Consider the following 26,907-nt stretch of genomic DNA (forward strand, 5'->3'; position numbering starts at 1 on the left):
GAGAATGTTGAAAGGGTGGTTCAATTAATTGGAGAAAAGTTTTCTTTGAAAGATCTATGTGAGTTGGATTTTTTCCATGGTTTGAAGGTGAAACGTGGTGAGGGCTCTTTAGTGTTGAGCCAGAAGAAGTATATTTGTGATCTGCTGGAGGGTGTGAATATGGTCGGTGCCAAGGGTGTTCCTACGCCCATGCTGGTCTCTCCTTGTTGAAATAATTCAGAAAAGCACAAGAAGTATTTGAATGTATAATTCCTTGATTGAGATCAATTGATTTTACAGTAAGCAACACTATAGTTTTATACCATCTTTTAGTAACCTCCAGTAACTAATTAACAATCTGTTACTAACAAATTCATAACAGCCTGGACTTCTAGAACTTCTCCTTCTAGAACTCTTCTACATCAGCTATATATGAACTAAACGTGATCCATGTATGACGCGTCAATCATTCTCTCAACATTCTCCCTGCTTCTTCCCTTCTTCAGCAAGCAAACACACATTCAACTTGTCACGAAAACTAGTAAATGCAACTTTTGCTAAGGGTTTAGTCAAGCCATCAGCCACTTGATGAGCTGCTGGAACATAGCTTATACATAGCTGATTTGCAGCTATCTTTTCCCTAACAAAGTGCACATCTAAATCGACATGCTTAGACTGCGAGTGATACACAGGATTAGCACTTAACACAATCGCGCTGGTGTTATCACACCATATTGTTGGGTGATTGCATTGTGACATCTTCAAATCAGTGAGCAAAGCACCAACCCACGCTACTTCAGTTGATGTGTCAACAAGGCTCCTGTATTCAGCTTCCATGGTTGATCGAGACACCACATTCTGCTTCTTCGCACTCCAAGTCACCAAACTTCCTCCAACAAAAACACAGTAGCCAGACATCGATCGTCTATAATCTGCACATCCTCCCTAATCGGCATCCGAAAAAGCTGATATATGTAACTTGCCTGGCACAAATCCCAGACCATAGTCCAATGTCCCACCTAAATAACGTAGGATGCGTTTAGCAGCAACCATATGCTGCTCTCTTGGAGCATGCATATATTGGGCAACTTTGTTCACGCTAAAGGCAATGTCGGGTCTTGTGTGACACACATAGAGAAACCCTCCTACTAGACTCCGAAATTCACACACATCAGTCAATAACTACCCTTCACCTTCCTTCAATTTCGAGGACGTGACCATAGGAGTAGAGGTACATAAGCCCTTAGTCATCTTTGCCTTCTCAAGTATTTCTAAAATATACTGCTTTTGACTAAGCACCAAAAGTTGATCACTTCTCCTGACTTCAATGCCCAGAAAATAGTGAAGTTCCCCTAAATCCTTCAACGAAAAACGATCTTTTAACAACCTGACCACTTCCTCAATTGCAGTCGACGACTGCCCGGTTATTATTATGTCATCAACATATACTAAGATATATGTTGACACTCCACCTGTTGTGAGAACAAAAAGGGAAGTATCAGCTTTGGACTCCTTAAACCCAAGATGCACAATATTGTTTTTTAGCTTAGCATGCCAATTCCGAGGAGCTTAGCGCAGACCATAGAGGGATTTCTGCAGTTTGCACACCAACTTTACACCATTAGCTGTGTATTGTTCAAAGCCAGGTGGTTGATTCATGAATACATCTTCACTCAACTCACCATGAAGAAATGCATTATTGACATCGATTTGCCTCAGTGGTCACCCTCCAGAGACAGCAAGGGCAAGTATAACGTTCAACGTAGCAAACCGCACTACTGGGCTAAAGGTCTCCTTGAAGTCTTGCCCAGGCACTTGAGAGTACCCCTTAGCAACCAACCTAGCCTTGTATCGTTGAACCGTTCCATCAGAGTTGCGTTTAACCTTAAATAACCAACCTAGCCTTGTACTGCTTCTTTCCACTCCTTGGATTGTATGGCTTCATTAATCGAAGCTGGCATCACCTCACTTAAAGAACTAGTAAAAACTTTGGGTTTAAAGACCCCGCATTTGCTTCTTGTCAACATAGGGTGTTGATTGACAGAAACTGCATTCTGTTCAACAGTCGGTTGCATGTCATCACCTGCTGCATTCTGTTCAACAGTCGGTTGCATGTCATCACCTGCTGCATTCTGTTCAACAGTCGGTTGCATGTTATCATCTGCTACACCTTTAGGTTCTGCAGTGGATAACTGTGTGGACTCAGGACCACTCGATTCAGCCTCATCATTATCCATAGCTGAATAAGTGGTATTTTGAAGAGTAGGGTCACCACCACTGAAGTCAGTACCATCAACATGTGCATGTGTCGACTCATTAGAACATGTAAAGGGACCAGCCATTGCTCGTTTTCTCGCATGATGAGGAACAACCTGCAAGGGAGCAGACCTCCATGCACGAGTATGAGACACAAACTCAGATTGTTTCATACCTGCAAATGGAAACATATGCTCGTCAAATTTAACATGCCTCGAGAAATAAACGCGACCATCCTGAGCGAGGCATTGAAAGCCATGATGCTGCGAGCTGTAACCCAAGAAAACACAAGGGGCTAACCTAAACTCCAATTTATGTTGTTGAAAGAGTCTCAAGTACGGGAAACAACGACACCCAAACACATGCAGCGTGGTGTAATCTGGTTTAGAGCCAAACAGCTTTTCAAAAGGTGAAATATTACCTAATACTTTGGTAGGCAGACAATTAATTAGATGTGTTACAGTAGCCACAGCATAAGACCAGAACCGAAACGGAAGAGCAGCCTGAGCTAGCAACATGAGTGCCAATTCAACCAAGTGACGATGTTTGCGTTCAACCACGTCGTTTTGCTCTGATATGTGAGGGCATGTGACTCGATGTAAAATTCCAGCATGAGTTAGTTCATATGACAACCGCTTGTACTCGTCTCCCCAATCACTCTGAACTGACTTGATGAGCAAAGAAAACTGAGTGGTGACCATAGTTTGGAACAGTCGAAAGGCATCAAGTGTCTGAGCTTTGTTCTTTAGCATGTACACTCATGTATGTCGTGTACATGCATCTACAAAGGAAACATAATATTGATAGCCACAGGATGAAACATTGGAAGTACCCCAAAGATCGGTAAAAACAAGTTCAAATGGAACATTGTACACAGTAGTAGAAGAATTAAAAGGTGACTTCTGACTCTTTCCCATGCAGCAAGCAACACAAGTAGTATTTAAGTTCTTTGAAATGTTAACATTGATGGAATGACATACATCTTGCAATGTTTGAAACGTAGGGTGTCCTAATCGCCTATGCCAAAGGTCAAATATACTAGGACCAACAGCATTGGACTTATTACATACGAAGACTTTAGGTTCCACAGCAAAGGTGTACAGCCCTTCATGTTGCTGCCCTCGAAGAACCACTGCACCGGTTGTTTTATCTCGAACAAAGCACTCATCAGCATAGAACTTGATGAAAACATTGTTGTCCCTAGCAAGCTTCGAAACTAATAGCAGATGTTTCGTTATTTTGGGCACATGTAACAGATCGCTTAACATTAAAGCTCGAGAAGAAGTATTCAAAACAGTATTACCAATTGAGCTTACCCCTAGTGACACACCATTACCTACTAGGAGATTACTTGGACCAGAAAATTCAGAGGAATGCATCAGCTTGGATGCGTCTGGGGTGACATGGTGAGTTTCCCCTGAATCAACGACCTAATGTTCACCTGCTGCCACGTTCGCTTGAGACTGACTCGAAGAGGACAACTGCTTAGCATTGCAACATGAGCACCCTGACGAGTCGAACGTTGCATAATTAGCAGCACTTAAATCATCTTTGGCTCGGAATGATCCAAAAACTGCATTGACCCCAGGGAAATCTCGATCGAAGTGGTACCAGCACCGATCGACAGAATGACCATTTTTACCACATAACTGACACTAAAACCGTGGACGACCTCGACCACGCCCACCGGACCGACCACCACGAGACACCTCAGACGAGCCAGCCACTACTCTTCCTTGAGCAATATGAGCACTCATCGGAAGATCCTCAGGCTGAGCATCAAAACCAGCAATTTGTGTTTTCGCATCAACAAGCATTGAGCAAACCTGATCCAAAGACAAAGTTTCTCGTGTAGTGGTGATTACTGCCATGAATGGCTGGTATTCGTACGGCAGACCTTTAAGGATGCTCACGACGTGTTCAACTTAAGACACCGGACTTCCACAAGATGCAAGCAAATCACAAATTTCTTTAACTCGAGTAAGATAAACTCGCATAGAATCCTCACCTTTCTTCATGGATTGAAGCTTGTAGTGTGGATTCATGACCGTGGTTGTGGAGCGATTAGCAAAAAATTACAGAACCGTCTTCCACACAGCTGAAGCTGACTCGACACCAACAAATTGTGGCAGCAACGGAGCTCTAATCGTGGATAGGAGCCAGGACGCAAGGGCACTGTCTTGAGTTATGAAGTCTTCATAGGCTTCATTAGCAACAGTCTCACCGTTTGCATCAATAATTGTCTGCGGAGGAGGTGTTAACAAGCCATTCAACAATCATTCAAGGTGGTGGCTGCGAACTGTGAGCAGAACCTGTTGCTTCCATAGGAGGAAGTTCATCTCATCGAGCACCATATTTACCCGCTTATTGGTAAATGTACGGGCTGACGAGGAGGATGAATCACCAAAGAGAGCCATCGCAGCTCAGCAGAAAGCTCCAGGACCGAAAGCGAATGATACCATGTTGAAATATTTCAGAAAAGCACAAGAAGTATTTGAATGTATAATTCCTTGATTGAGATCAATTGATTTTACAGTAAGCAGCACTATAGTTTTATACCATCTTTTAGCAACCTCCCGTAACTAATTAACAATCTGTTACTAACAAATTCATAACAGCCTGGACTTCTAGAACTCTTCTACAACAGCTATACATAAACTAAACGTGAGCCATGTATGACGCATCAATCATTCTCTCAACACTCCTAAGCTCAGTCAGGATGCAGGTCGACCGGTCATAGATGCTCAGCAATATAGAAACATCATTGGTGCACTCTTATACCTCAGCCGTACTCGACCTGATATTGCGTTTAGTGTTAATCGGTTGGCGCAGTACATGCACCAGCTTGTGAGTTTCACTGGGCAGCGATGAAGCGTATCCTTCGATATTTTAGTTTTACTATGGATCTTGGGCTTCTTTTTCAACCGTCTATGGAGCCACGGGTGTTGACAGCCTTTGCTGATGCTCACTGGGCCAGCAACGTGGATGATTAGCGTTCTATTTCTAGTTTTTACGTCTTCTTTGGTGGTAACTTTTGGTTGCGTGGGGTTCCAAACGGCAGCAGTCTGTGTCTCTTCTACAATAGAGGCTGAGTATCGTGGCGTCACAGATGTGACTGCTGAAGTGGTTTGGTTACAGGCTTTGCTCGCTGACGTGTGGGTGTCTCTCAAAGGTTCGCCCGTCATTTGGAGTGACAACACAAGTGCAGTCTCCATGTGTACCAACCCTGTGTTTCATGCTCGTTCAAAGTATGTGGAGCTTGATATTCATTTTATCAGGGAGAAGGTTGCTGATGGGAGCTTTGTGGTCAACTATATTCCAGCCACACATCACATTGCAGATGGGTTTACAAAGCCTTTGTCTAAAGGGATGTTTGTTTGGCTCTGAATAGAATCATTCAGAGTTGAATGTTGAACCGTTCAGCATTCAGTATGTTTGTTTCTCACCTCTGAATAATTCAATGATGACTGATTCAGCAAAACAGTGTTGAATAATTCAACATCAAAATACATTCTGAATCATTCAGAGTCATTATCAAACAGCATGTCACATTCAGAGCTAATTCATACAGAGCCTCTGAATCATTCAGCATTTGAATTATTCAACGCTTAATCATTCTGAAGTAAACAACCAACCCCTAAATCTTATTTTCTAAAGTTTCGGGAAAAGATTGAAGTCGTTGAGTCTTGAGAGAGTAGCGAGAGTATTGTAGTAAGTCTATATTAGAAGCTATTCTAGAAGGTATTGTGTTGTACAGCTGGAGAGTCGTTAGGCGATTACATAACTGCATGGTGGTTGCGTTATTGCAAGGTTATATAGCTAGGGTTGATGCTTTTACATGTACAGTTTTCTCTATTATTTCATAATAATATTTCAGTATTCTTTGAATAGTCAACAAATAATCTTTTAATTATATAATATATATATTCATATTATTTTTCACATGTGTAAGATTTACAATATTATTCAGTAAATCAAATATCAAATAAAATTATAAAATATATTTATAATGTAGTTAAAGAATCAAATAAAATATAAAGTTAATAGACTAGATTAAAAATAAGAAATATGTTATTAAAAAAGATAATAAATGAACTTACATATGTGTTTTATAGTGGTAGAAGAGCATACGGTTCAAATTTAGTGAAAAATTAAACTTAAAACGAATGAAGATTTGAAGAAATGAGAAAATAATATAAAGCTAAGGGACTAAATTGCCAAAAAAAAGGAATTTGATTTCCAACAAAATTGAATTGAAACTGCATAGATACCATCTAGTATTTTAAGAGCATGCGGTACAAACTAGATCAAGATCAATTTAAAATAAAAGAGGAATTAAAGAAATATGAAATTCGGAGACTTTATCACAAAACATTTAAATTACTTAACTAAATAAATTAACATCATTTTAAAAATAAACTTTTTAAAATTATAAAATTCAGACTCTATTTACTTAAAAATCAAATTTTATTAATTGAATCAATTTCCATAATGACCTAGAATGCAAGTCAATTTTAGACCCAACTTTTTTTTATATTCAGACAAGTTGGAAGATGAAGAAGCAAATATAATGCCATTTAAAAATGTATGTCGTTTCCAATACCCTGAGGCAGATCTTAGGGCATAGTGTTTATGCCCTCGTGACAAACTTTTTAAGTTTTAGATGTAGCATATTAAAAATCATTGAATTACGTTTAAAATTATCATATTTTGATGATTAAACTTTTAAAATTAATAACATAATCATTTGTCTTATAAAAAAATTATAATTTATTATAATATTATAGAGGTCATTTTATAATAAATTAAAATTTTAATGATCAATATGTTTATTTCAATATAATTCAATCACCTCATGTGCACTTTATCCTTAAGCTTTCCACAGCCCCCACCCTCTATATAAAAAAGCTTTAGCAAACATCCACCAAACCTGTTCCATTACGAAGCCAATATTCTAGAGAAAAAATGGGGACCCTAAAGCAAAGATGATAGGATAGGACACTTCCACTAAATCTCTGTTATTTCAAATGGGAGACAAGCTTTTGATTAAAAGGTAATCCAAGTTTAATTGCAGGTCAATCCCATTAAATAAAAGTAACTTACATTTTTGGGTCCCAGTTTCTTTTTAATTTTTTTTAGCAATAATATAGTCATTAAATCCTATAACTTATTCCTTTAACAGAGGACGAAACCTACATATATATATTATAGCTTGAATACTTGAGAAACCCAACTATTTATTGACCTGCCACTCTACTTGCAAGAAACATCCATACAGAGAATTTTTTTTTGGATGTATTCACTGCTGGAAACAAAGTTTTTGTCAGCTTTTTATTAATGGTTTACAGCAAGCTGAGCTTGAACCAATTTGCAGTATTAACAGCATTCATTTTTCTCTTTCATTTTCCCTTTGGTGAAGAAGACTGTCCTAAAACCAATGGCTGCTTCCTCCTTCATAAGCACAGTAGGGTTTTCTTCCTTTTTTTCCCCTAACAGCAAGTTGAGTAAATTAAAGCAAAGTACCAAAGCTTTTGGATGAGCAGAGCTGAGACACTCAATAACAGAAAAGCCAGTTTTTGGGACCGCAGCCATTGATGCCCTACAGAGCCAAATCTCTCCACTGTTGTTTCCTACACAAGATTTATCTCTGTTTTCTGCTGCCTCAGTCACAGCACAGTGGACACACCCTAGGTACTATGTACCCGCAGATACAGACACATGCTTTGTTGGTCAAAGCAGCACATGGGCTGCAAAATTATTAGCAGCCGGCGGCTGCTTGAAAATAATAATAATAGGGGACTAAATTTTTTATTATTTTGTAATAGGGATAATTATAAAATTAAGTCATTGAACTTTAGGGTATTTACAAAGATTAGTCCCTAAGTTTCAACTATAAATACCCTAGCTCGTTTAGCTTTAAAATCATCCCAAAATCATGTATTCCTTCTAATACTAGAGAGCTTTTTTGTGAGTAGTGAGTGTTTGTAAATACCTGTAAATTTTTTCTCTTAGTAAACGATCTGCAGCAGTCCGGAGACGTAAGCAAAATTAGCTGAACTCCGTTATCAATTTCGGGTATTATTTTTCCGCTTTTATTTCGCATTCGCACAAATCTGGTTATAAGGAAAATTACTTGTACTCGGTTTATTTTTTCTTAACAACTGGTATAAGAGCTTTTGGTTGTGAATTTTGTCAATTTTCTGCGAGATTACTATTCACGTGAATAGTAAATTTCGTGAATAGTGAACTTCGGTCGGCGATACGAGTTTGTCGACGGAGATGTTCTAATACACGGCGGTTCGCATAAATTGTCAAAAAAGATCCAAAGAAGCCAGATTCGAGTGGGAGCGATGGCTGCAGACGAAGGGAATGTGAAAATTGAAAAGTTCGATGGTGCGGACTTTGGCTTTTGGAAGATGCAGATTGAAGATTTTTTGTACCAGAAAAATCTATATCAACCTCTCTCGGGAAACCAACCAAAGGGCATGAAGAATGAAGACTAGGCTCTTCCCGACAGACAAACCCTCGGAGTTATCCGACTGACGTTATCCCGCAATGTTGCTTTCAACATAGCAAAGGAAAAGACCACGGCGGGTCTTATGGCAGCTCTCTCCAGTATGTATGAGAAGCCATCGGCCTCAAACAAAGTTCATTTGATGATGCTATTATTCAATTTGCTGATGGCGGAAGGGGCATCAGTGGCTCAACACCTAAATGAACTCAACACAATCACAACCCAGTTGAGTTCAGTGGAAATTGAATTCGATGATGAAGTTCGAGCTTTAATTCTCTTATCATCTCTACCAGACAGTTGGAATGCTACTGTTACAGCAGTCAGCAGCTCGTCGGGAAACAACAAATTAAAATTCGACGATGTTCGGGACCTGGTATTGAGTGAAGAAATTCGACGGAGAGAAGCGGGTGAAGCATCAACCTCCTCAGCCTTGCACACGGAGTCTAGAGGGAGAACTTCATAAAGAAATTCAAATCATGGCAGATCAAAATCCAGAAGGGGCAAATCAAGAACATGAAATAAAGATTTTACCTGTTATAATTGCGGCAAGAAGGGTCACTTCAAAAGAGATTGCCGAGCACCGAAGAAAAATACCGGCACACAGGAATCTGCCAACGTGACACAGGAGACAGGTGATGCCATGATTCTAAGCGTCAACAGTCCGATTGAATCATGGATCTTGGATTCAGGAGCATCTTTCCACTCCACCCCGTGCCAAGAAATCATGGAGAACTATGTCAGTGGTGATTTTGGGAAGGTTCATCTAGCTGATGATGAAACCTTGAAGATTGTCGGAAAATGAGACATCAGACTAAAGTTGCCAAACCAGACCACCTGGAAGCTAACAGGAGTGAGACATATTCCCGGCCTCAAAAGAAATCTGATTTCTGTTGGACAGCTTGATGGAGAAGGATATAGTACAACCTTTTCAGGTTGTAAATGGAAGATTACCAAAGGAGCAATCGTCATTGCTCGTGGTAAGAAAACTGGTACTCTCTATATAACCTCAAATTTAGAGAATATCATTGCAGTAGCAGATGCTGATGGAAAATCAAACCTATGGCACCAAAGGCTTGGCCATATGAGCGAGAAAGGAATGAAGATACTTCTGTCAAAAGGGAAGTTGTCGGATCTAAAGAATGTAGATGTCGGACTATGCTAGGATTGCATCTTTGGCAAACTAAAGAAAGTCAGTTTTGCAAAGATTGGCAAGACACCCAAGGCAGAAAGGTTAGAGTTGGTTCATACTGATGTATGGGGACCATCCTCAGTTCCATCTCTTGCATGCTCACTATATTATGTCACCTTCATCGATGATTCAACTAGGAAGGTGTGGGTTTATTTTCTGAAGAAGAGATCAGAAGTCTTTGATACCTTCAGAAAATGGAAGGCCATGGTGGAAAATGAGACTGATTTGAAAGTCAAGCGGTTGAGGTCTGACAATGGAGGAGAGTACAGAGACAGTAGATTCAGAGATTTTTGCGCAAATAATGGGATCAAGATGGAGACAACAGTTCCCATAACACCGCAGCAGAATGGCGTAGCAGAGCGCATAAACAGAACTCTGAATGAACGTGCCAGAAGCATGAGGATACATGCCGGATTGCCCAAATTTCTATGGGCTGAAGCTATCAACACTGCAGCTTACCTGATCAACCGTGGACCCTCAGTTCCTTTGGATGGCGGAATACCAGAGGAAGCTTGGAGCAAGAAAGAAATAAACCTTTCACACTTAAGAGTGTTTAGTTGTATTTCTTATGTACACATAAACTCTGCTGAAAGAAGTAAACTTGATGCCAAGTCCAACAAATGCGTCTTTGTTGGTTACGGTGGTGATGAATTCGGTTACCGATTTTGGGACTACGAAAATCGAAAGATCATCAGAAGCAGAGACGTCATTTTCAATGAAAATATGATGTACAAAGACAGGTCAACCGTAGAATCAAGTAATACCGAAGCTGAAACAAAGGAATTTGCTGAGTTCGAGGAGATTTCTGGAAATGATGTTCAGATCAGTCCTGAAGCAGTTCAAGAGGAAGAACCAGGCACACCAGAACTGAGACGCTCCACCAGAATTCCTACCCAACGGTATTCGCCTTCTTTGCACTACTTGTTGCTGACTGACAATGGTGAACCAGAGTGCTATGATGAAGCGATGCAGGTGGATGATTCAGTCAAGTGGGAGTCTTCCATGAAATATGAGATGAACTCGCTTATGTCAAATCAGACGTGGGAATTAGCTGAATTACCACCAGGCAAGAGAGCGCTCCATAACAAGTAGATTTACAGTATCAAAGAAGAGCACGATGGGAGAAAATGCTACAAAGCAAGATTGGTAGTCAAAGGTTTTCAGCAAAAAGAAGGTATTGACTACAATGAAATTTTCTCTCCAGTCGTGAAACTGTCTACAATCAGACTGGTGTTGAAAATTGTAGCTGCAGAAAATTTACATCTTGAGCAGTTAGATGTAAAGACAGCTTTCCTTCATGGTGCTTTGGAGGAAGAAATCTATATGAGGCAGCCAGAAGGTTTCATAGAGGCGGGCAAGAAAGACCTGGTATGCAGGTTGAAGAAGAGCTTGTATGGTTTAAAACAAGCTCCCAGACAGTGGTACAAGAAGTTCGATAGCTTCATGGGTAGCAGTGGTTTTACCAGATGCCAAGCAGATCATTGTTGCTACATCAAGAGGTTCGACAACAGCTTCATTATTTTATTGTTGTACGTTGATGACATGCTCGTTGCAGGTTCAGACATGCAAGAGATTATAAACTTGAAGCAAAAATTGTCGAAGCAGTTTGCTATGAAGGATCTGGGTGCTGCAAAGCAGATTCTTAGGATGAGGATCAAGAGAGACACAAAGTCGGGGACTTTGATGTTATCACAGGCTGAGTACATCAACAAAGTACTCTCCAGGTTCAACATGCAAGATGCTAAACCAGTAAGTACACCTTTAGGTGTTCATTTCAGACTCTCCAAAGACCAATCACCAAAGACGGAGGAAGAACGTGCACACATGGTGAAGGTGTCGTATGCCTCAGTAATTGGAAGTCTGATGTATGCCATGGTTTGTACCAGACCAGATATTGCTCATGCAGTGGGAGTTGTTAGCAGGTACATGAATAATCCGGGCAAGGTACACTAGGAAGCAGTCAAATGGATCCTCATATATCTGCGGGGTACCACAGACAAAGCACTTTGTTTCAAAGGTGGAGATACAATACTGACAGGCTATGTAGATGCTGACTTAGCCGGAAATATTGACATCAGAAGGAGCACTACAGGGTATGTCTATACTCTAGGAGGAACTGCAGTGCGTTGGGTTTCTCAACTACAGAAGATAGTTGCTCTCTCCACAACTGAAGCAGAATATGTCGCTGTTACGGAAGCCATCAAGGAGATGGTTTGGCTCCAAAGTTTCTTGGAAGAGTTAGGCAAGAAACAAGAAAATAATATTTTGTATTGCGACAGTCAAAGTGCTATCCATCTAACAAAGAATCCACCTTTTCATTCCAGGATGAAGCACATACAATTGCGATATCATTTTATCCGGTCTCTTCTAGAAGATGGGATTTTGAAACTTGAAAAGATCAGTGGAGCTCAAAATCAGCAGACATGTTAACAAAGACGGTGACTACGGACAAACTGAAGTTGTGTTCAGCTTCAGTTGGCATGCTAGAATAAAAGACCAGAAATACTGCTGCATCGATCGAGGTGTGAAGACAGATTGAAATAAGTCTTCAAGTGGGAGATTGTTGGTCAAAGCAGCACATGGGCTGCAAAATTATTAGCAGCCGACGGCTGCTTGAAAATAATAATAATAGGGGGCTAAATTTTTTATTATTTTGTAATAGGGATAATTATAAAATTGAGTCATTGAACTTTAGGGTATTTACAAAGATTAGTCCCTAAGTTTCAACTATAAATACCCTAGCTCATTTAGCTTCAAAATCATCCCAAAATCATTTCTTCCTTCTAATACTAGAGAGCTTTCTTGTGAGTAGTGAGTGTTTGTAAACACCTGTAAATTTTATCTCTTAGTAAACGATCTGCAGCAATCCGGAGACGTAAACAAAATTGGCTGAACTCCGTTATCAATTTCGGGTATTATTTTTCCGCTTTTATTTCTCATTCGCACAAATCTGGTTATAAGGAAAATTACTTGTACTCGGTTTATTTTTTCTTAACATGCTTCCACTAATGCCATAATAAATCCCACTGGTCCTAAATGACATTTTTTTGGTTTTTCGGTTCAAGCAAACAACTGTTGTATGCTTAATCATTGTTGTTCTTTCTCTCCTTGTTGTTACTTCGTGTATATTTGCGAACATACTGTGTTTTCACTACATTTAATTCACATGCATGGCGGGAGTCGGGTCAAGCACAGTTGGAACTTTGAGTTTGTCAAGGACATATCACATGCATGTTTTTTTTAACACACTCTGAATTTCGAAACCACAATGAAACATGTTTTTGATCGAATGGTTTACAAATTACAGACTACAGTTTCCATGTTCTATCATGTTTGGATTAATTCAAGGGAATCTCCCTACTGTAAAACCAAGAAACACGGATGTTCTATATCACATCTTCTTCCCTGAAAAGACTTAACAAAGAAAACGAAAATGTGGAAATCATCTCTCTCTCCCAATGCAAAAAGAAGTACCCTTAAGTTTTTTTCTGGGATTCTCTCATGTGTCCAGGTACACCAAAGAATTTCTCCCTCACTTGGGGCTTATTTTGGCATTGTGCCTAATATATATTTATATATAATTCCTCCCTCACTTGGGGAGTTTGATTCTACATTAAACATATTCTTTTCGTTGCTGATTTTCATCAACTGTCAGTATGTTTCTGAATATTATACTATATTTTCAATCCAATTTATTCTTTAAACATGGAACAAAGAATATATTTGTGCTATAAGAAAACAACAAGCATTAAAATGACCAAAATAAGCCAGGATTAACCACTTGGTTTCTAAATTCATGGAAAACAATCAAAAATAACTCTATAACATAACACAAGTGCAATCTAAGTTTTGACAGACCTTGAACTAAGCAATAAAACAATGCAGCTGGCATTAGGTACTAGCATTAATTGAAACATGAATTCAATATAATATTCCAGTAGAGAAATGCCTTTTTAATACATAATGTCTATAAATCTAAATTCTCGAAACTTTGAACCTAAATATAATGTATGCTTAGAATCTATTAAGTCACTTAAGTGGTTGAAGGTAGTGTAGTTTTTCTTAAAGAGAGGTCTTATGTTTGAGAAGTTACGTCTTAGGAATATGTATTGTTTATGATCAGACTATTAAAAAAATAATGTATGTTTAACTAAGATTCAGTGAAGATATAGAGAAACGGAAGCAGTTCTATCAATAAGAACAATGCCAGGGAATGAATATAAAACACTGCAATATGCCCTAATAATAACAGGTTTGTTGCAGGAAAAAGGCAGTAAAACAAGGAACAAATGATAAGAAATATTTCCCACTATATCAAATAAATTAAGTCACATCAATGCAATGCGTTACGATGATCACATCAATCTGTATAAATAATATATATATATATAAATAGAGGGGAGATGGGTTAGTTTGATGTTTCACTTTTTGAACATGAAAGCTAAGTTCACTCAAGAGTCATGCATGGCTGGAACGCCCATACCGTGACAGATGAAAAATAGGTAGTCATTGCAATCTGTCCAACCAAAGAAGAAACCGGTATTTGTCTTCGTTTTGTAAACCATAAACTATACGGGAAAACTGGGAAAGAATAATTTATATTGATGATTTGAAACAAAAACTTTCAATTTTCCTCCAGAAATAAATGAAAACATTTCCACCGTCTCTCGTTTTTTTTTTAAGATCTTGGATTTGGGAAAATCTGCGTACCAACCATGAAAATGTTGAGTGGAGTTGCATATAGAGATGAAGGCTCTAAAACTGCGGTGGTTGATGAAGAAGGAGCGGCTGTTACGCTACCGGCGCTGTGGTGGCACAACTCTCACCAGCTGCTGTTGTTGTTGTTGCCGCCATGTTGTTGTTGTAGTCGCTATCGGATTACCTGCATCAGTCTGAGGGGGTTATATATAGTGGTATTAGAGCTATGATTGAGTCAAATTTTTCAAGATGGACCGGTCGGTCGAATTTCAAAAGATGTTTGATCAATACATGCCCCTAAACTACAATCGTACTTCTCCGAGCCGAAACTCCTAGGTTGAGTCCCTATCTGTAAAGAGCAAACCGAAGTTTTTATCCGTTAAGGCTCTACCTTTGTATAAAAGAATACTAGTAATGTCTGTTTAAACTCTGTAAAGGTTCTTACGAGCCATGTGAGAGTTACTCATCTGAGAAATTGTGATCCAACTCTAGAAATGAAATTGAGATATGTTATCGCTCTATGAGTCTATTCTCGTGACCAAGACTGAATTGATTCCTCTGGGAAATTTTCGTTCGGATTCTTTTATTAAAATGAGGAAAAGTTCTTATAAGAATGTATGCTCAACCGGTTAAGGATTTGTGGAGGATCTGTATTTCTATAAAAGCTATTTGAAGATATGGAAGAATTGATAGAGTTTTCATTTCTGCAATTCTGTGACATGAATGAATTTCGATGACGAAAATCTTTTAAGGAGTGGAAAATTGTCACACCCTAATTTAGGAGCTAAAAATTAAGAAATTATAAAGTATGGATTTTAATTGGTATTTTGGAAGAAATTGATGATTAAATTGTAAAATTTCAAAGTTGACATACCATTTTAAGAAGTATAGGAAATTCAATGACCAAACTCATAGTTTATCCATTTTTTATATGATGAATTATAAACCCCCTTCCCCGTAAGTTTCTACTGAATTATTTCCATTTTTCTTTCCCTTCAACCCTTCTTTGAGATTTGATCTATGCACCGTCCGGCCATCGTTTGACGAGCCGAAACCACCATCGTATTCGTTATCGATCAATGAACAAAACCCCTCAAACCTCTCATCGTGAATCAGTGTCATTAATTTCAGTCGGAAGTATCGTTAGTTTTAACTTAATTTCCGTTGGTTTTTCGTCGATTCACGTTGATCTGACCATCCGTTTTCGACACCTCCCACACCATCATGTTCCTTGCATCGTTCTGAGTCCACCGATGTCCTCCGTGTCTCCGTCGTCGCCAGTGCGTGAAGGGGTGAGGAAGTCAAAGTTTTCGATGTTCTGGAATCGAGCTCTCCACCTTTCAAAATTGTGAGTCGAGCTTGGTAAGTGTCTCAAAATGCCTTAAAATAATTTTTAGAAATTTTTCAGACACCGTGGCACTGTTCATGCGCCCCCACGTGCCGCCCCTGCGAATAGGGGAGCTTCGCAAACTGTTTGGGAAATTTGACCCGACCCGTTTGACCCGACCCGACTCGTTGACCCAACTCGTTGACCGTTGACTTTGACCAAAAAGTCAATTTTTTCAAAAAGTCATATATTATGTTTTTTAACGTCCTGAGTTCGATTCCGAAGTCATTTTTTCAAAATTCGAACCCGAAAGCCTCGAAATTGTCAAACCCGTTGACTTTGACCAAAAAGTCAAAATTTTCAAAAAGTCATATTTTATATTTTTTGATGTCATGAATCCGAATCTGATGTCCGTTTCGTCAAATTCGAACCCGGTAAGCTATTTTTGACTGATTAATCACCCGATTCTATACGTTTTTTTGCAATTAAGCTCTGTTTTTAATGAAATTTATGTTAATATGTATCCAATGAATTATTGGAAGTTTATTTCAAGATCGAGGGCGTTCGAATGAATTTTAAATGGATGATCAGTATGACACGAAAAATCGAGGTAATACATTACTACCACTTTATGCTTTATAGAACATGTTGAAAATGGAAAATACATGGATGTATATGATTGAACTATTATGCCTGTTTGTTTATGGATGGACTCGAACCGAATACGGTTTAAGCGATAAATCATGAGAATAATTTAATTAGGTAAAATTACAAAAATACCCTTATATCGTAAAAAGACAAGAATTGACCATGGAAGTTGGATAAGAAGTTGTAAATACATTGATCTGATCAAACTATTGATGTGTATAGAAAATACTAGCTTTGCTTAGAAAATCTGGATAACCGATTTCTAAACGCAAGATGACTTACACAAGATACTAGAAGTTTTTATAGTAAAATTATATGGTTAAGAAATTAAGAAATTGTCCTTAAGAAGGAAAAGTAACCCAAATTGACCCTGAATGGAAAAGAACTCAAGAAGACATGCCTAAATCAATAAATTACTAGTTTCATCGTTAAGTTATACGTTTATACAGAAAATTCTGAATAATCCGTAAATCTTCGAGTTATGAGTAAATACATGAAGAATAATTTATCGATGGTGCTCTTTTGACAGAATTGTTCGAAATGAATAAAATAAAGGATAAGTTTGAATTCGATAATAAGATCAGATGGAAGGAAATGATTGTAATACACTGAATTTATAAAATGACCAGAATACCCCTGGAATGGAAATGATCCAAGAATATCACCAAGCTCAGGAATGATTGGATATCCACGATCTCTAAAATGAATGGAATAAAACTAAACACCAAATGACCAAAATACCCTTATGGTCTAGATTAAGTAAATGTCTTGGATTAATTAAGGAAATTCAAATGGACATAGGTGTTATACTATCCTTAAAAGTTATGGAACACAGCTTAAGCGAGTCGATCAACCCTAACGCTATGTCAATATCTGAATGACATAGATACCACTTGAATCATTGTTCGTCTCCTCAAGCTTGGATTGATATTAATTCTAAAGTACTCATCTCAACTCAACTCTAAAGCACATTCGGTACTAAAAAATGGATATTCGTTAGACAAATCAACCACAAATATCGAATTGAATTGAACAGAAATACAATATGTACCCGACATTCAGAAATATTCGAATTACTATAAAAACCCCCCAAAATAATTGGAATAGACTTGACTGCTAAATGTATTAAGTAACCCAATGATTAAGGATTAAGTAAGTGGTTTGGATAAGTCTGTAAACTCTGATGAGTTTGCATAGTGTACCATTACTATGGGTTATGAGCCAAAAATCAAGTACATCAACATTTCCTGATATCGTTGAAGCGTGGAAATAAATTAAAGACCATTGGAAGATCCATTCAGCGATGACTCAAAAGATGGTTTATGGACAATAATTATTGGTATTAAAGAGTGAATACCTGGAATGACAACGAATGGACTGGTCAACATGCATTAGTTCTGGGAGTTGTTCAACTTGAGTTATTTCGATAATCCGATAGATCGACACAGACTGTAAATGTCTTGGACCTTCATTTCTTCCTTATCAGCTCATGCCTCATTCTGAATAACTGATGATTTCGTCAGTTATTGAACTATTCCAATAGTGATTCTAAATTTCGACATTCTATTGGTATACTAAAAATATGTGTTTCTCTGCATGATAAGATTATCCAGTACCTCTGAATAATATATGTAAACTCTGGTGTGTTCCCTAATCACATGAATATTTTATCTTATTTTCGATTTGAATTATGTTATGATACTTGACCTGGATTCTGATCTGATATTTGACCTGGATTTTGATCTGTTACTTGACATGGATTCTGATCTGATACTTGACCTGAATTATGTTTTGATTTTTGATATATCCGTTTACGGACGGAACATATTTTATTTGGGGTATTGTTGGATGAAGTATATCTATAGGCTCCTCAGCTTGTGCTCAGGACCATACTTGGTGTGCTGGTGGGTGTATGGTTCTGGGGAACCTACACATTCTAGTGTGTTCGGTTGGAGGGATTACTATGGTTTTTTATAGATATTTTATGGGAGGGTGTTGTTGGAGGAAGTTACCGTTATTGTTACTGCATGCTCCTATGCTTTGTGCTCAGGGTCTTACTTGGTGTGCTGGTGGGTGTATGGTTTTGGGGAACCTACACATTCTGGTGTGTTCGATTGGAGGGGTTACTATGTTTTTTGATTAAAAATATGTTTTAAACTACTACCGTTTTAAAAAGCTATGTATCTTTTCACTGGTTTTATGGGAACATACTATATAACGTATTCTGATCTCTTGAACTCAGTCATTCGAAATATTTTTCTGAACTGAAAACTCATTGTCCGTTACCACCTGAAATTTCAGTAGGATCTCAGCTCAGCATAAAATTCTGTAAATGTTCGTAAGCAATAAGGAAATATATGATTATTTGTATATGCACGCTCTTAAGCATTATTTGGTAGTTATGTATTACTGAGTTTTCCAAAGCTCACTCTGTTACTAAGATTTTCAAGTTAAAAGAATCGTATCAGTGCATCTATCGACATCAGTAAGGGAGTTATTTCAGCGTTGGTTACAGAGTATGATACATGTGATTAGGGAGCATGTAATTGTATTTTGTTTTATATACGAGTCTGAAAATCTATTTTTTTCTGCATACTGATAAATTATTTTATGAGTTACATGTTTTCGTAAAAGTTTTAAATTTTCCGCTATTTTTACAGTGGGTCACTCCGGTGGCCCTAATGTGACACTCTAGATCGGATCGGGTTATCCGCATCGATTTCTATATATTTTTTTTGAAAATACAGTAAGTCTATATTAGAAGATATTCTAGAAGGTATTGTGTTGTACAGCTGGATGTGTACAGCTGGAGAGTAGTTAGGCGGCTACATAATTGCATGGTGGTTGCATTATTGCAAGATTATATAGCTAGGGTAGCTGCTTTTACATGTACGGTTTTCTCTATTGTTTCATAATAATAATTCAGTATTTTTTGAATAGTCAACAAATAATCTTTTAATTATATAATATATATATTCATATTATTTTTCACATGAGTAAGATTTACAATATTATTTAGTAAATCAAATATCAAATAAAATTATAAAATATATTTATAATGTAGTTAAAGAATCAAATATATATAAAGTTAATAGACTAGATTGAAAAATAAGAAATATGTTATTAAAAAAGATAAGAAATGAACTTACATATGTGTTTTATAGTAGTAGAAGAATATGCAGTTCAAATTTAGTGAAAAATTGAACTTAAAACGAATGAAGAATTGAATAAATGAGAAAATAATATAAAGCTAAGGGACTAAATTGCCCAAAAAATAAATTTGATTTCCAAAAAAATTGAATTGAAGCTGCATAGATACTATCTAGTATTTTAAGAGCATGTGGTACAAACTAGATCAAGATCGATTTAAAATAAAAGAGGAATTAAATAAATATGAAATTCGGAGACTTTATCACAAAACATTTAAATTACTTAACTAAATAAAATAATATCATTTTAAAAATAACTTTTTAAAATTATAAAATTCAGACTCGATTTAAACTTAAAAAATCAAATTTTATTAATTGAATCAATTTCCATCATGACTTAGAATGCAAGTCAATTTTAGACCCAACTTTTTTTATATTCAAACAAGTTGGCAGATGAAGAAGCAAATATAATGCCATTTAAAAATGTATGTCGTTTCCAATACCCTGAGGCAGATCTTAGGGCATAGTGTTTATGAATTATGCCCTCGTGACAAACTTTTTAAGTTTTAGATGTAGTATATTAAAAATCATTTAATTACGTTTAAAATGATCATATTTTGATGATTAAACTTTTAAAATTAACTACATAATCATTTGGCTTATAAAAAAATTATAATTTATTATAATATTATAGGGGTCATTTTATAATAATTTAAAATTTTAATGATCAGTATGTTTATTTCAATATAATTCAATCACCTCATGTGTACTTTATCCTTAAGCTTTCCACAGCCCCCACCCTCTATATAAAAAAAGCTTTAGCAAACATCCACCAAACCTGTTCCATTACGAAGCCAATATTCTAGAGAAAAAATGGGGACCCTAAAGCAAAGATGATAGGATAGGACACTTCCACTAAATGTCTGTTCTTTCAAATGGGAGACAAGCTTTTGATTAAAAGGTAATCCAAGTTTAATTGCAGGTCAACCCCATGAAATAAAAGTATCTTACATTTTTGGGTCCCAATTTCTTTTTAATTTTTTTTAGTAATAATATAGTCATTAAATCCTATAACTTATTCCTTTAACGGAGGACGAAACCTACACATTCTAGCTTGAATACGTGAAAAACCCAACTATTTATTGACCTGCAACTCCACTTGCAAGAAACATCCATACAGAGAATTTTTTTTTTGGATGTATTTACTGCTGGAAACAAAGTTATTGTCAGCTTTTTATTAATGGTTTACAACCAATTTGGAGTATTAACAACATTCATTTTTCTCTTTCATTTTCCCTTTGGTGAAGAAGAAGACTGTCCCAATACCAATGACTGCCTCCTTCATAAGCACAGTAGGGTTTTCTTCCTTTTTTCCCCCCAAACAGCAAGTTGAGTAAATTAAAGCAAAGTACCAAAGCTTTTGGATGAGCAGAGCTGAGACACTCAATAACAGAAAAACCAGTTTTTGGAACCACAGCCATTGATGCCCTACAGAGCCAAATCTCTCCACTGTTGTTTCCTACACAAGATTTATCTCTGTTTTCTGCTGCCTCAGTCACAGCACAGTGGACGCACCCTAGGTACTATGTACCCATACAGACACATGCTTCCACTAATGCCATAATAAATCCCACTGGTCCTAAATGACATTTTTTTTTTGATTTTTCGGTTCAAGCAAACAACTGTTGTGCTTAATCATTGTTGTTCTTTCTCTGCTTGTTGTTACTTCGTGTATATTTGCGAAAATACTGTGTTTTCAGTACATTTGATTCACATGCATGGCGGAAGTCGGGTCAAGCACAGTTGGAACTTGGAGCTTGTCAAGGACATATCACATGCATGTTTTTTTAACACTCTCTGAATTTCTAAACCACAATAAAACATGTTTTTGATCGAATGGTTTACAAATTACAGACTACAGTTTCCATGTTCTATCATGTTTGGATTGATTCAAGGGAATCTCCCTACTGTAAAACCAAGAAACACGGATGTTCTATATCACATCTTCTTCCCTGAAAAGACTTAACAAAGAAAACGAAAATGTGGAAATCATCTCTCTCTCCCAATGCAAAAAGAAGTACCCTTAAGTTTTTTTCTGGGATTCTCTCATGTGTCCAGGTACACCAAAGAATTTCTCCCTCACTTGGGGCTTATTTTGGCATTGTGCCTAATATATATTTATATATAATTCCTCCCTCACTTGGGGAGTTTGATTCTACATAAAACATATTCTTTTCGTTGCTGATTTTCATCAACTGTCAGTATGTTTCTGAATATTATACTATATTTTCAATCCAATTTATTCTTAAAACATGGAACAAAGAATATATTTGTGCTATAAGAAAACAACAAGCATTAAAATGACCAAAATAAGCCAGGATTAACCACTTGGTTTCTGAATTCATGGAAAACAATCAAAAATAACTCTATAACATAACACAAGTGCAATCTAAGTTTTGACAGACCTTGAACTAAACAATAAAACAATGCAGCTGGCATTAGGTACTAGCATTAATTGAAACATGAATTCAATATAATATTCCAGTAGAGAAATGCCTTTTTAATACATAATGTCTATAATATCTAAATTCTCGAAACTTTGAACCTAAATATAATGTATGCTTAGAATCTATTAAGTCACTTAAGTGGCTGAAGGTAGTGTAGTTTTTCTTAAAGAGAGGTCTTATATTTGAGAAGTTACGTCTTAGGAATATGTATTGTTTATGATCAGACTATTAAAAAAATAATGTATGTTTAACTAAGATTCAGTGAAGATATAGAGAAACGGAAGCAGTTCTATCAATAAGAACAATGCCAGGGAATGAATATAAAACACTGCAATATGCCCTAATAATAACAGGTTTGTTGCAGGAAAAAGGCAGTAAAACAAGGAACAAATGATAAGAAATATTTCCCACTATATCAAATAAATTAAGTCACATCAATGCAATGCGTTACGATGATCACATCAATCTGTATAAATAATATATATATATATATATATATAAATAGAGGGGAGATGGGTTAGTTTGATGTTTCACTTTTTGAACATGAAAGCTAAGTTCACTCAAGAGTCATGCATGGCTGGAACGCCCATACCGTGACAGATGAAAAATAGGTAGTCATTGCAGTTTGTCCAACCAAAGAAGAAACCGGTATTTGTCTTCGTTTTGTAAACCAGAAACTATACGGGAAAACAGGGAAAGAATAATTTATATTGATGATTTGAAACAAAAACTTTCAATTTTCCTCCAGAAATAAATGAAAACATTTCCACCGTCTCTCGTTTTTTTTTAAAGATCTTGGATTTGGGAAAATCTGCTTACCAGCCATGAAAATGTTGAGTGGAGTTGATATAGAGATGAAGGCTCTAAAACTGCGGTGGCTGATGAAGAAGGAGCAGCTGTTGCGCTACCGGCGCTGGCATTAGCTCCGAAGGTAGCCGCGTTGGTGGTGGCACAACTCTCACCAGCTGCTGCTGTTGTTGTTGCCGCCATGTTGTTGTTGTAGTCGCTATCGGTATCAGGGCCTTGATCGTAAAGAATTCCCTTGAAAATATGCCCTCCGATGCTCACTGCCGTCTGATAAGCGTACTGTTCGTCGGCATCGTCGATGCTACTCACTGTCACGCATCGAAACACTGCGTGAGAGCTCACTTCTGGCAGAAAATTCTCCAGTTGATCAAACCCTAAAATACAAAAAAAAAATGGCCAACAACAAACTCAAACCCTTTGTTAGATTGAATAAGCGAAGCAAAAAAAAAAAGTTTTCTTTATTTTGAGGGTTAGCTTAAATTTAGTGGAAACAAAGGGAAGAGGCGAAAAAATAGTTTCTTCCCCGTCAATCACTACTAAACGTAAAAGTAAAAAATGAAAAGCTGTGGATGTATATTACAACACGCAATTGAATTGATATGTGTTTTCTTTTTCTTTTTCCTGGACACAAGTTTCTTATCTCTTTGTAGAAAATTTTCCTTCTCAATGTATGAAAAATAATCAATCTTTAAGACTGTAAGTGATTCACTGAGAGAGTATACTATATATAATTTACTTCAAATATATATATATATATATATATATATATCACCAATAACGGCACTGCACCTGACATGTGTGTTCGTAAACGAGTACAGGCAAGGGAAGAAGGTGTTCGATTCTCTCCATGTCTTTTGGGATTCTCTCCACGAAGCTGCTGCTGATGCAAAGCAGGAAAATTTTGTTGCCTTCCACGGCGCTTAAAAGCAGGAACCCAAGTACTATTAACATGGGTCTGGCAATCGAATCCTCGGCTATTACAACAAGTTCTACACCTCATGTGAAGGCAATCTTTTTTGGCTTGATTCCCACAATCGTGGCAATTACTACTTCTCCCCGTCCTGAAGCCCGATCTCGAGCTTGAAGAATCATCGGAGACGTTGATCGAGCTCCTGCTCGGTCCAACACCTAAACCAGCTGCTGCTGCTGCCATAGATCCAAACCCTTGTAAGAAATGTCCTCATTTTTGTGTACCAGAAACAGCTCTCGGGTTGAATTTCAGTTGGTGGGTTGCTTTGATGATTTTCTCGGCTTTTACTTCCTCTTCCTCCTAGTGAGAAAAACCCGGCCATAGTTGTAGCCTATGTTGCACGGGGACGGCAAAAGAGTCCCGTTTCAAGTACCCGATACGTTTCGGGTACGGGGACGGCCGGGATACGTACCGGGGACGTGCCACGGTGGCAGGTACGGCTGACCGAATTCAGGGACGGTCAAAGCTTACCTGGGGACGTTTCGGGGACGTCCCGGAGTAATTACCAACGACAAGAATTGCTCGGGCGGAGAAGAGGAAGAGGAGAAGTAAGAGGAGGAGGAGGAGGAAGAAGAAGATGCAGAGAATCAGGTGGTACCGTGGTCAGGAGGTTCTTCTTTCTCGATGAAGAAACCGGTGGCTAGCTCGGATTCTTTGAGTAGTACTGAAAGCGAAGGCGGTGGCGGCGCTGGTTTTGGATTGAAGAGGATGAGAAGAAGTCTTAGTTTCTGCTCTGAAGTATGCTGATTTGTTTCCCTTGCTCTGTTTTTTGACCTTTAATTATATTCATCTTTAAAATGAGCAGAGATCAGAGCCGTTAGATTCCACCTCCCTCCAAATCTCTTATTATATAATATCCTACACCCTTCAATTTTTCTTTTTCCCTTTTCTGGAAAATGTTTCAGATTTCTTGACATAAAAAGCCATTGTTGTCTTTTTTTTAATTCCTTTTATTGTTATATTTTAATACTACAATTATTTAAATAAAAAATGATCAACTTGTGTTTATAGATATATAATAAATTGATATTTAAAAAATGTATGTAATAAACAGATTGTTTCTTAAAAATTAATTAATTAATTGAATTTTTAATTAAACTCTAATGTCCACTTGCTGTTCTACAAACAAATAAAAAATAACAAAGAAAATAAATCTTGGGCGATGGATATATATGGGTACAAATTGACATTTTATGACTTCTTTTATGTCAAAATGAAGGCATATATGTTTTATTTCCACACATGTTTCTTCACATATAAAGGCTTAATAGGGATTTTGGCTCTTCACATATTTTTATTTTCATACCAATTTTTCTATAAAGTATTATCGTCATAGAATTTACTATTCTAAATTTAATAATGTAGTTTGAGTCTTGATATTTGACTTTATTTATCATTTTTTATATATATTTATAATTTTAAAATTATTTTATATGACGTACCCTCGTCGTCCCCGTACCCTGTAATTTTAAAAATTATTGTTTCTCGTTTTCGTTTCCGTTCCCGTATCCATCCCCGTATCCGTCCCCGTATCCGTATCAGTGCAACATAGGTTGTAGCTCCTCGAAGCGATAATCCATATCAGAAACTCACCTCTCTGTTTTGATGTTTTTACAACCCAACATTTCCAAATAGCCATATCAGAAACTCACCTCTCTGTTTTGATGTTTTTACAACCCAACATTTCCAAATAGGTGCACACTGCAGTCCTAGTTTTCCTCCGAGCAACCGCCAATTCTCTCTTTCTTGAACGTGTTTACACTGTATGTTATTACCTAACTATTAGTCTAAAACCCACTGAAAGTGTCTAATACCAATTTTTTTGTATTGTTTCTTGTCGGTAAAGCTGGTTCTGTTGGATTTGCTTCAAAATCTCCAATACTTCTCTAAATCTCTTTCAATCCTTCACTCTTCCCTTTTTTTATTAATCTATTTTCTCTTTGTATCTGATGAACAAATCAAAACCCAGAAAGTGAAAAAGAATGGGAAATTTGACTTAAACATTTGCAGTTGCCGTTTTTCTCCTTTTTTTTCATTTCACTAAATTGAGGATGTTTTTTCGTTTGGCTTAGGGATGTTATCTCAAAAAAAGTATAATCTAACGGTCAAATTCTCTCCACGTGTCGTCCAACCAGCTTTGTTTCCGTAAAGTCCGCTACTTTTCCTTTTTCGGGTTGCATTAGTATTTATGCTTTCAGTTTTAACAAGAATTTTAATTATTACTTTGTGTTTTTAATTGATATTTAAATGATTAAATATATTTTAAATAATTATTATATTACATATTAATAAAAATTATTAATTTTTTAACAGTTTAGGTGATTATAAAATAATATATATTTATATTTTTTTATTCAATTATAATACAACGTAATTATTTAAAAATAAAATGATTAAAAATTATAATATTTTATTTTACAGTATAGTTATTTAATATGTTAAAGAAAATATTAATTAAACACACATGTTAACATATTAAAACTGTGAGGTGTCGCAACCGTCTTTCGGTTGGATCCGAAATTGGGCTTCGACTTGGATTAAATGAATTGGATTAGGAGTCGCCACCGACCCACCGACCATTTTAAAGTGAATTTAGGTGGGTCGGACACCATCTTACCTGATCTGCGTTTTTACCAGAAATGTGTCAGGTTCGGGAGTCAGTTACGGTCAAGGAAGGATTAGCACCCTTGAACCGCTCTTTCGGTACCAATTAATTTGTCGGTTGTCTTTATTTACGAAAACTATAATTTAAATTAAAATTTAAAAGCATTCTATTCGAATTATTTACATGTGGTTGATTAAAAAAATCCCTAAAAGTAAAAATAATAAATAATAAAACATTAAATAAATCAAAGAGAAAATA

General features: G+C 36.9%; 1 pseudogene; it reads right to left on the minus strand.

The window, feature by feature from the left end:
* Positions 1–22,322: 22,322 nt before the first annotated feature.
* LOC120126903 lies at positions 22,323–24,828 on the minus strand (annotated as a pseudogene).
* Between the last annotated feature and the right edge of the window lie 2,079 nt (positions 24,829–26,907).

Source organism: Hibiscus syriacus, unplaced genomic scaffold (genome assembly GCF_006381635.1).
Source record: "Hibiscus syriacus cultivar Baekdansim isolate YM2019G1 unplaced genomic scaffold, ASM638163v2 tig00110462_pilon, whole genome shotgun sequence".
In the NCBI taxonomy this organism is placed as follows: Eukaryota; Viridiplantae; Streptophyta; class Magnoliopsida; order Malvales; family Malvaceae; genus Hibiscus; species Hibiscus syriacus.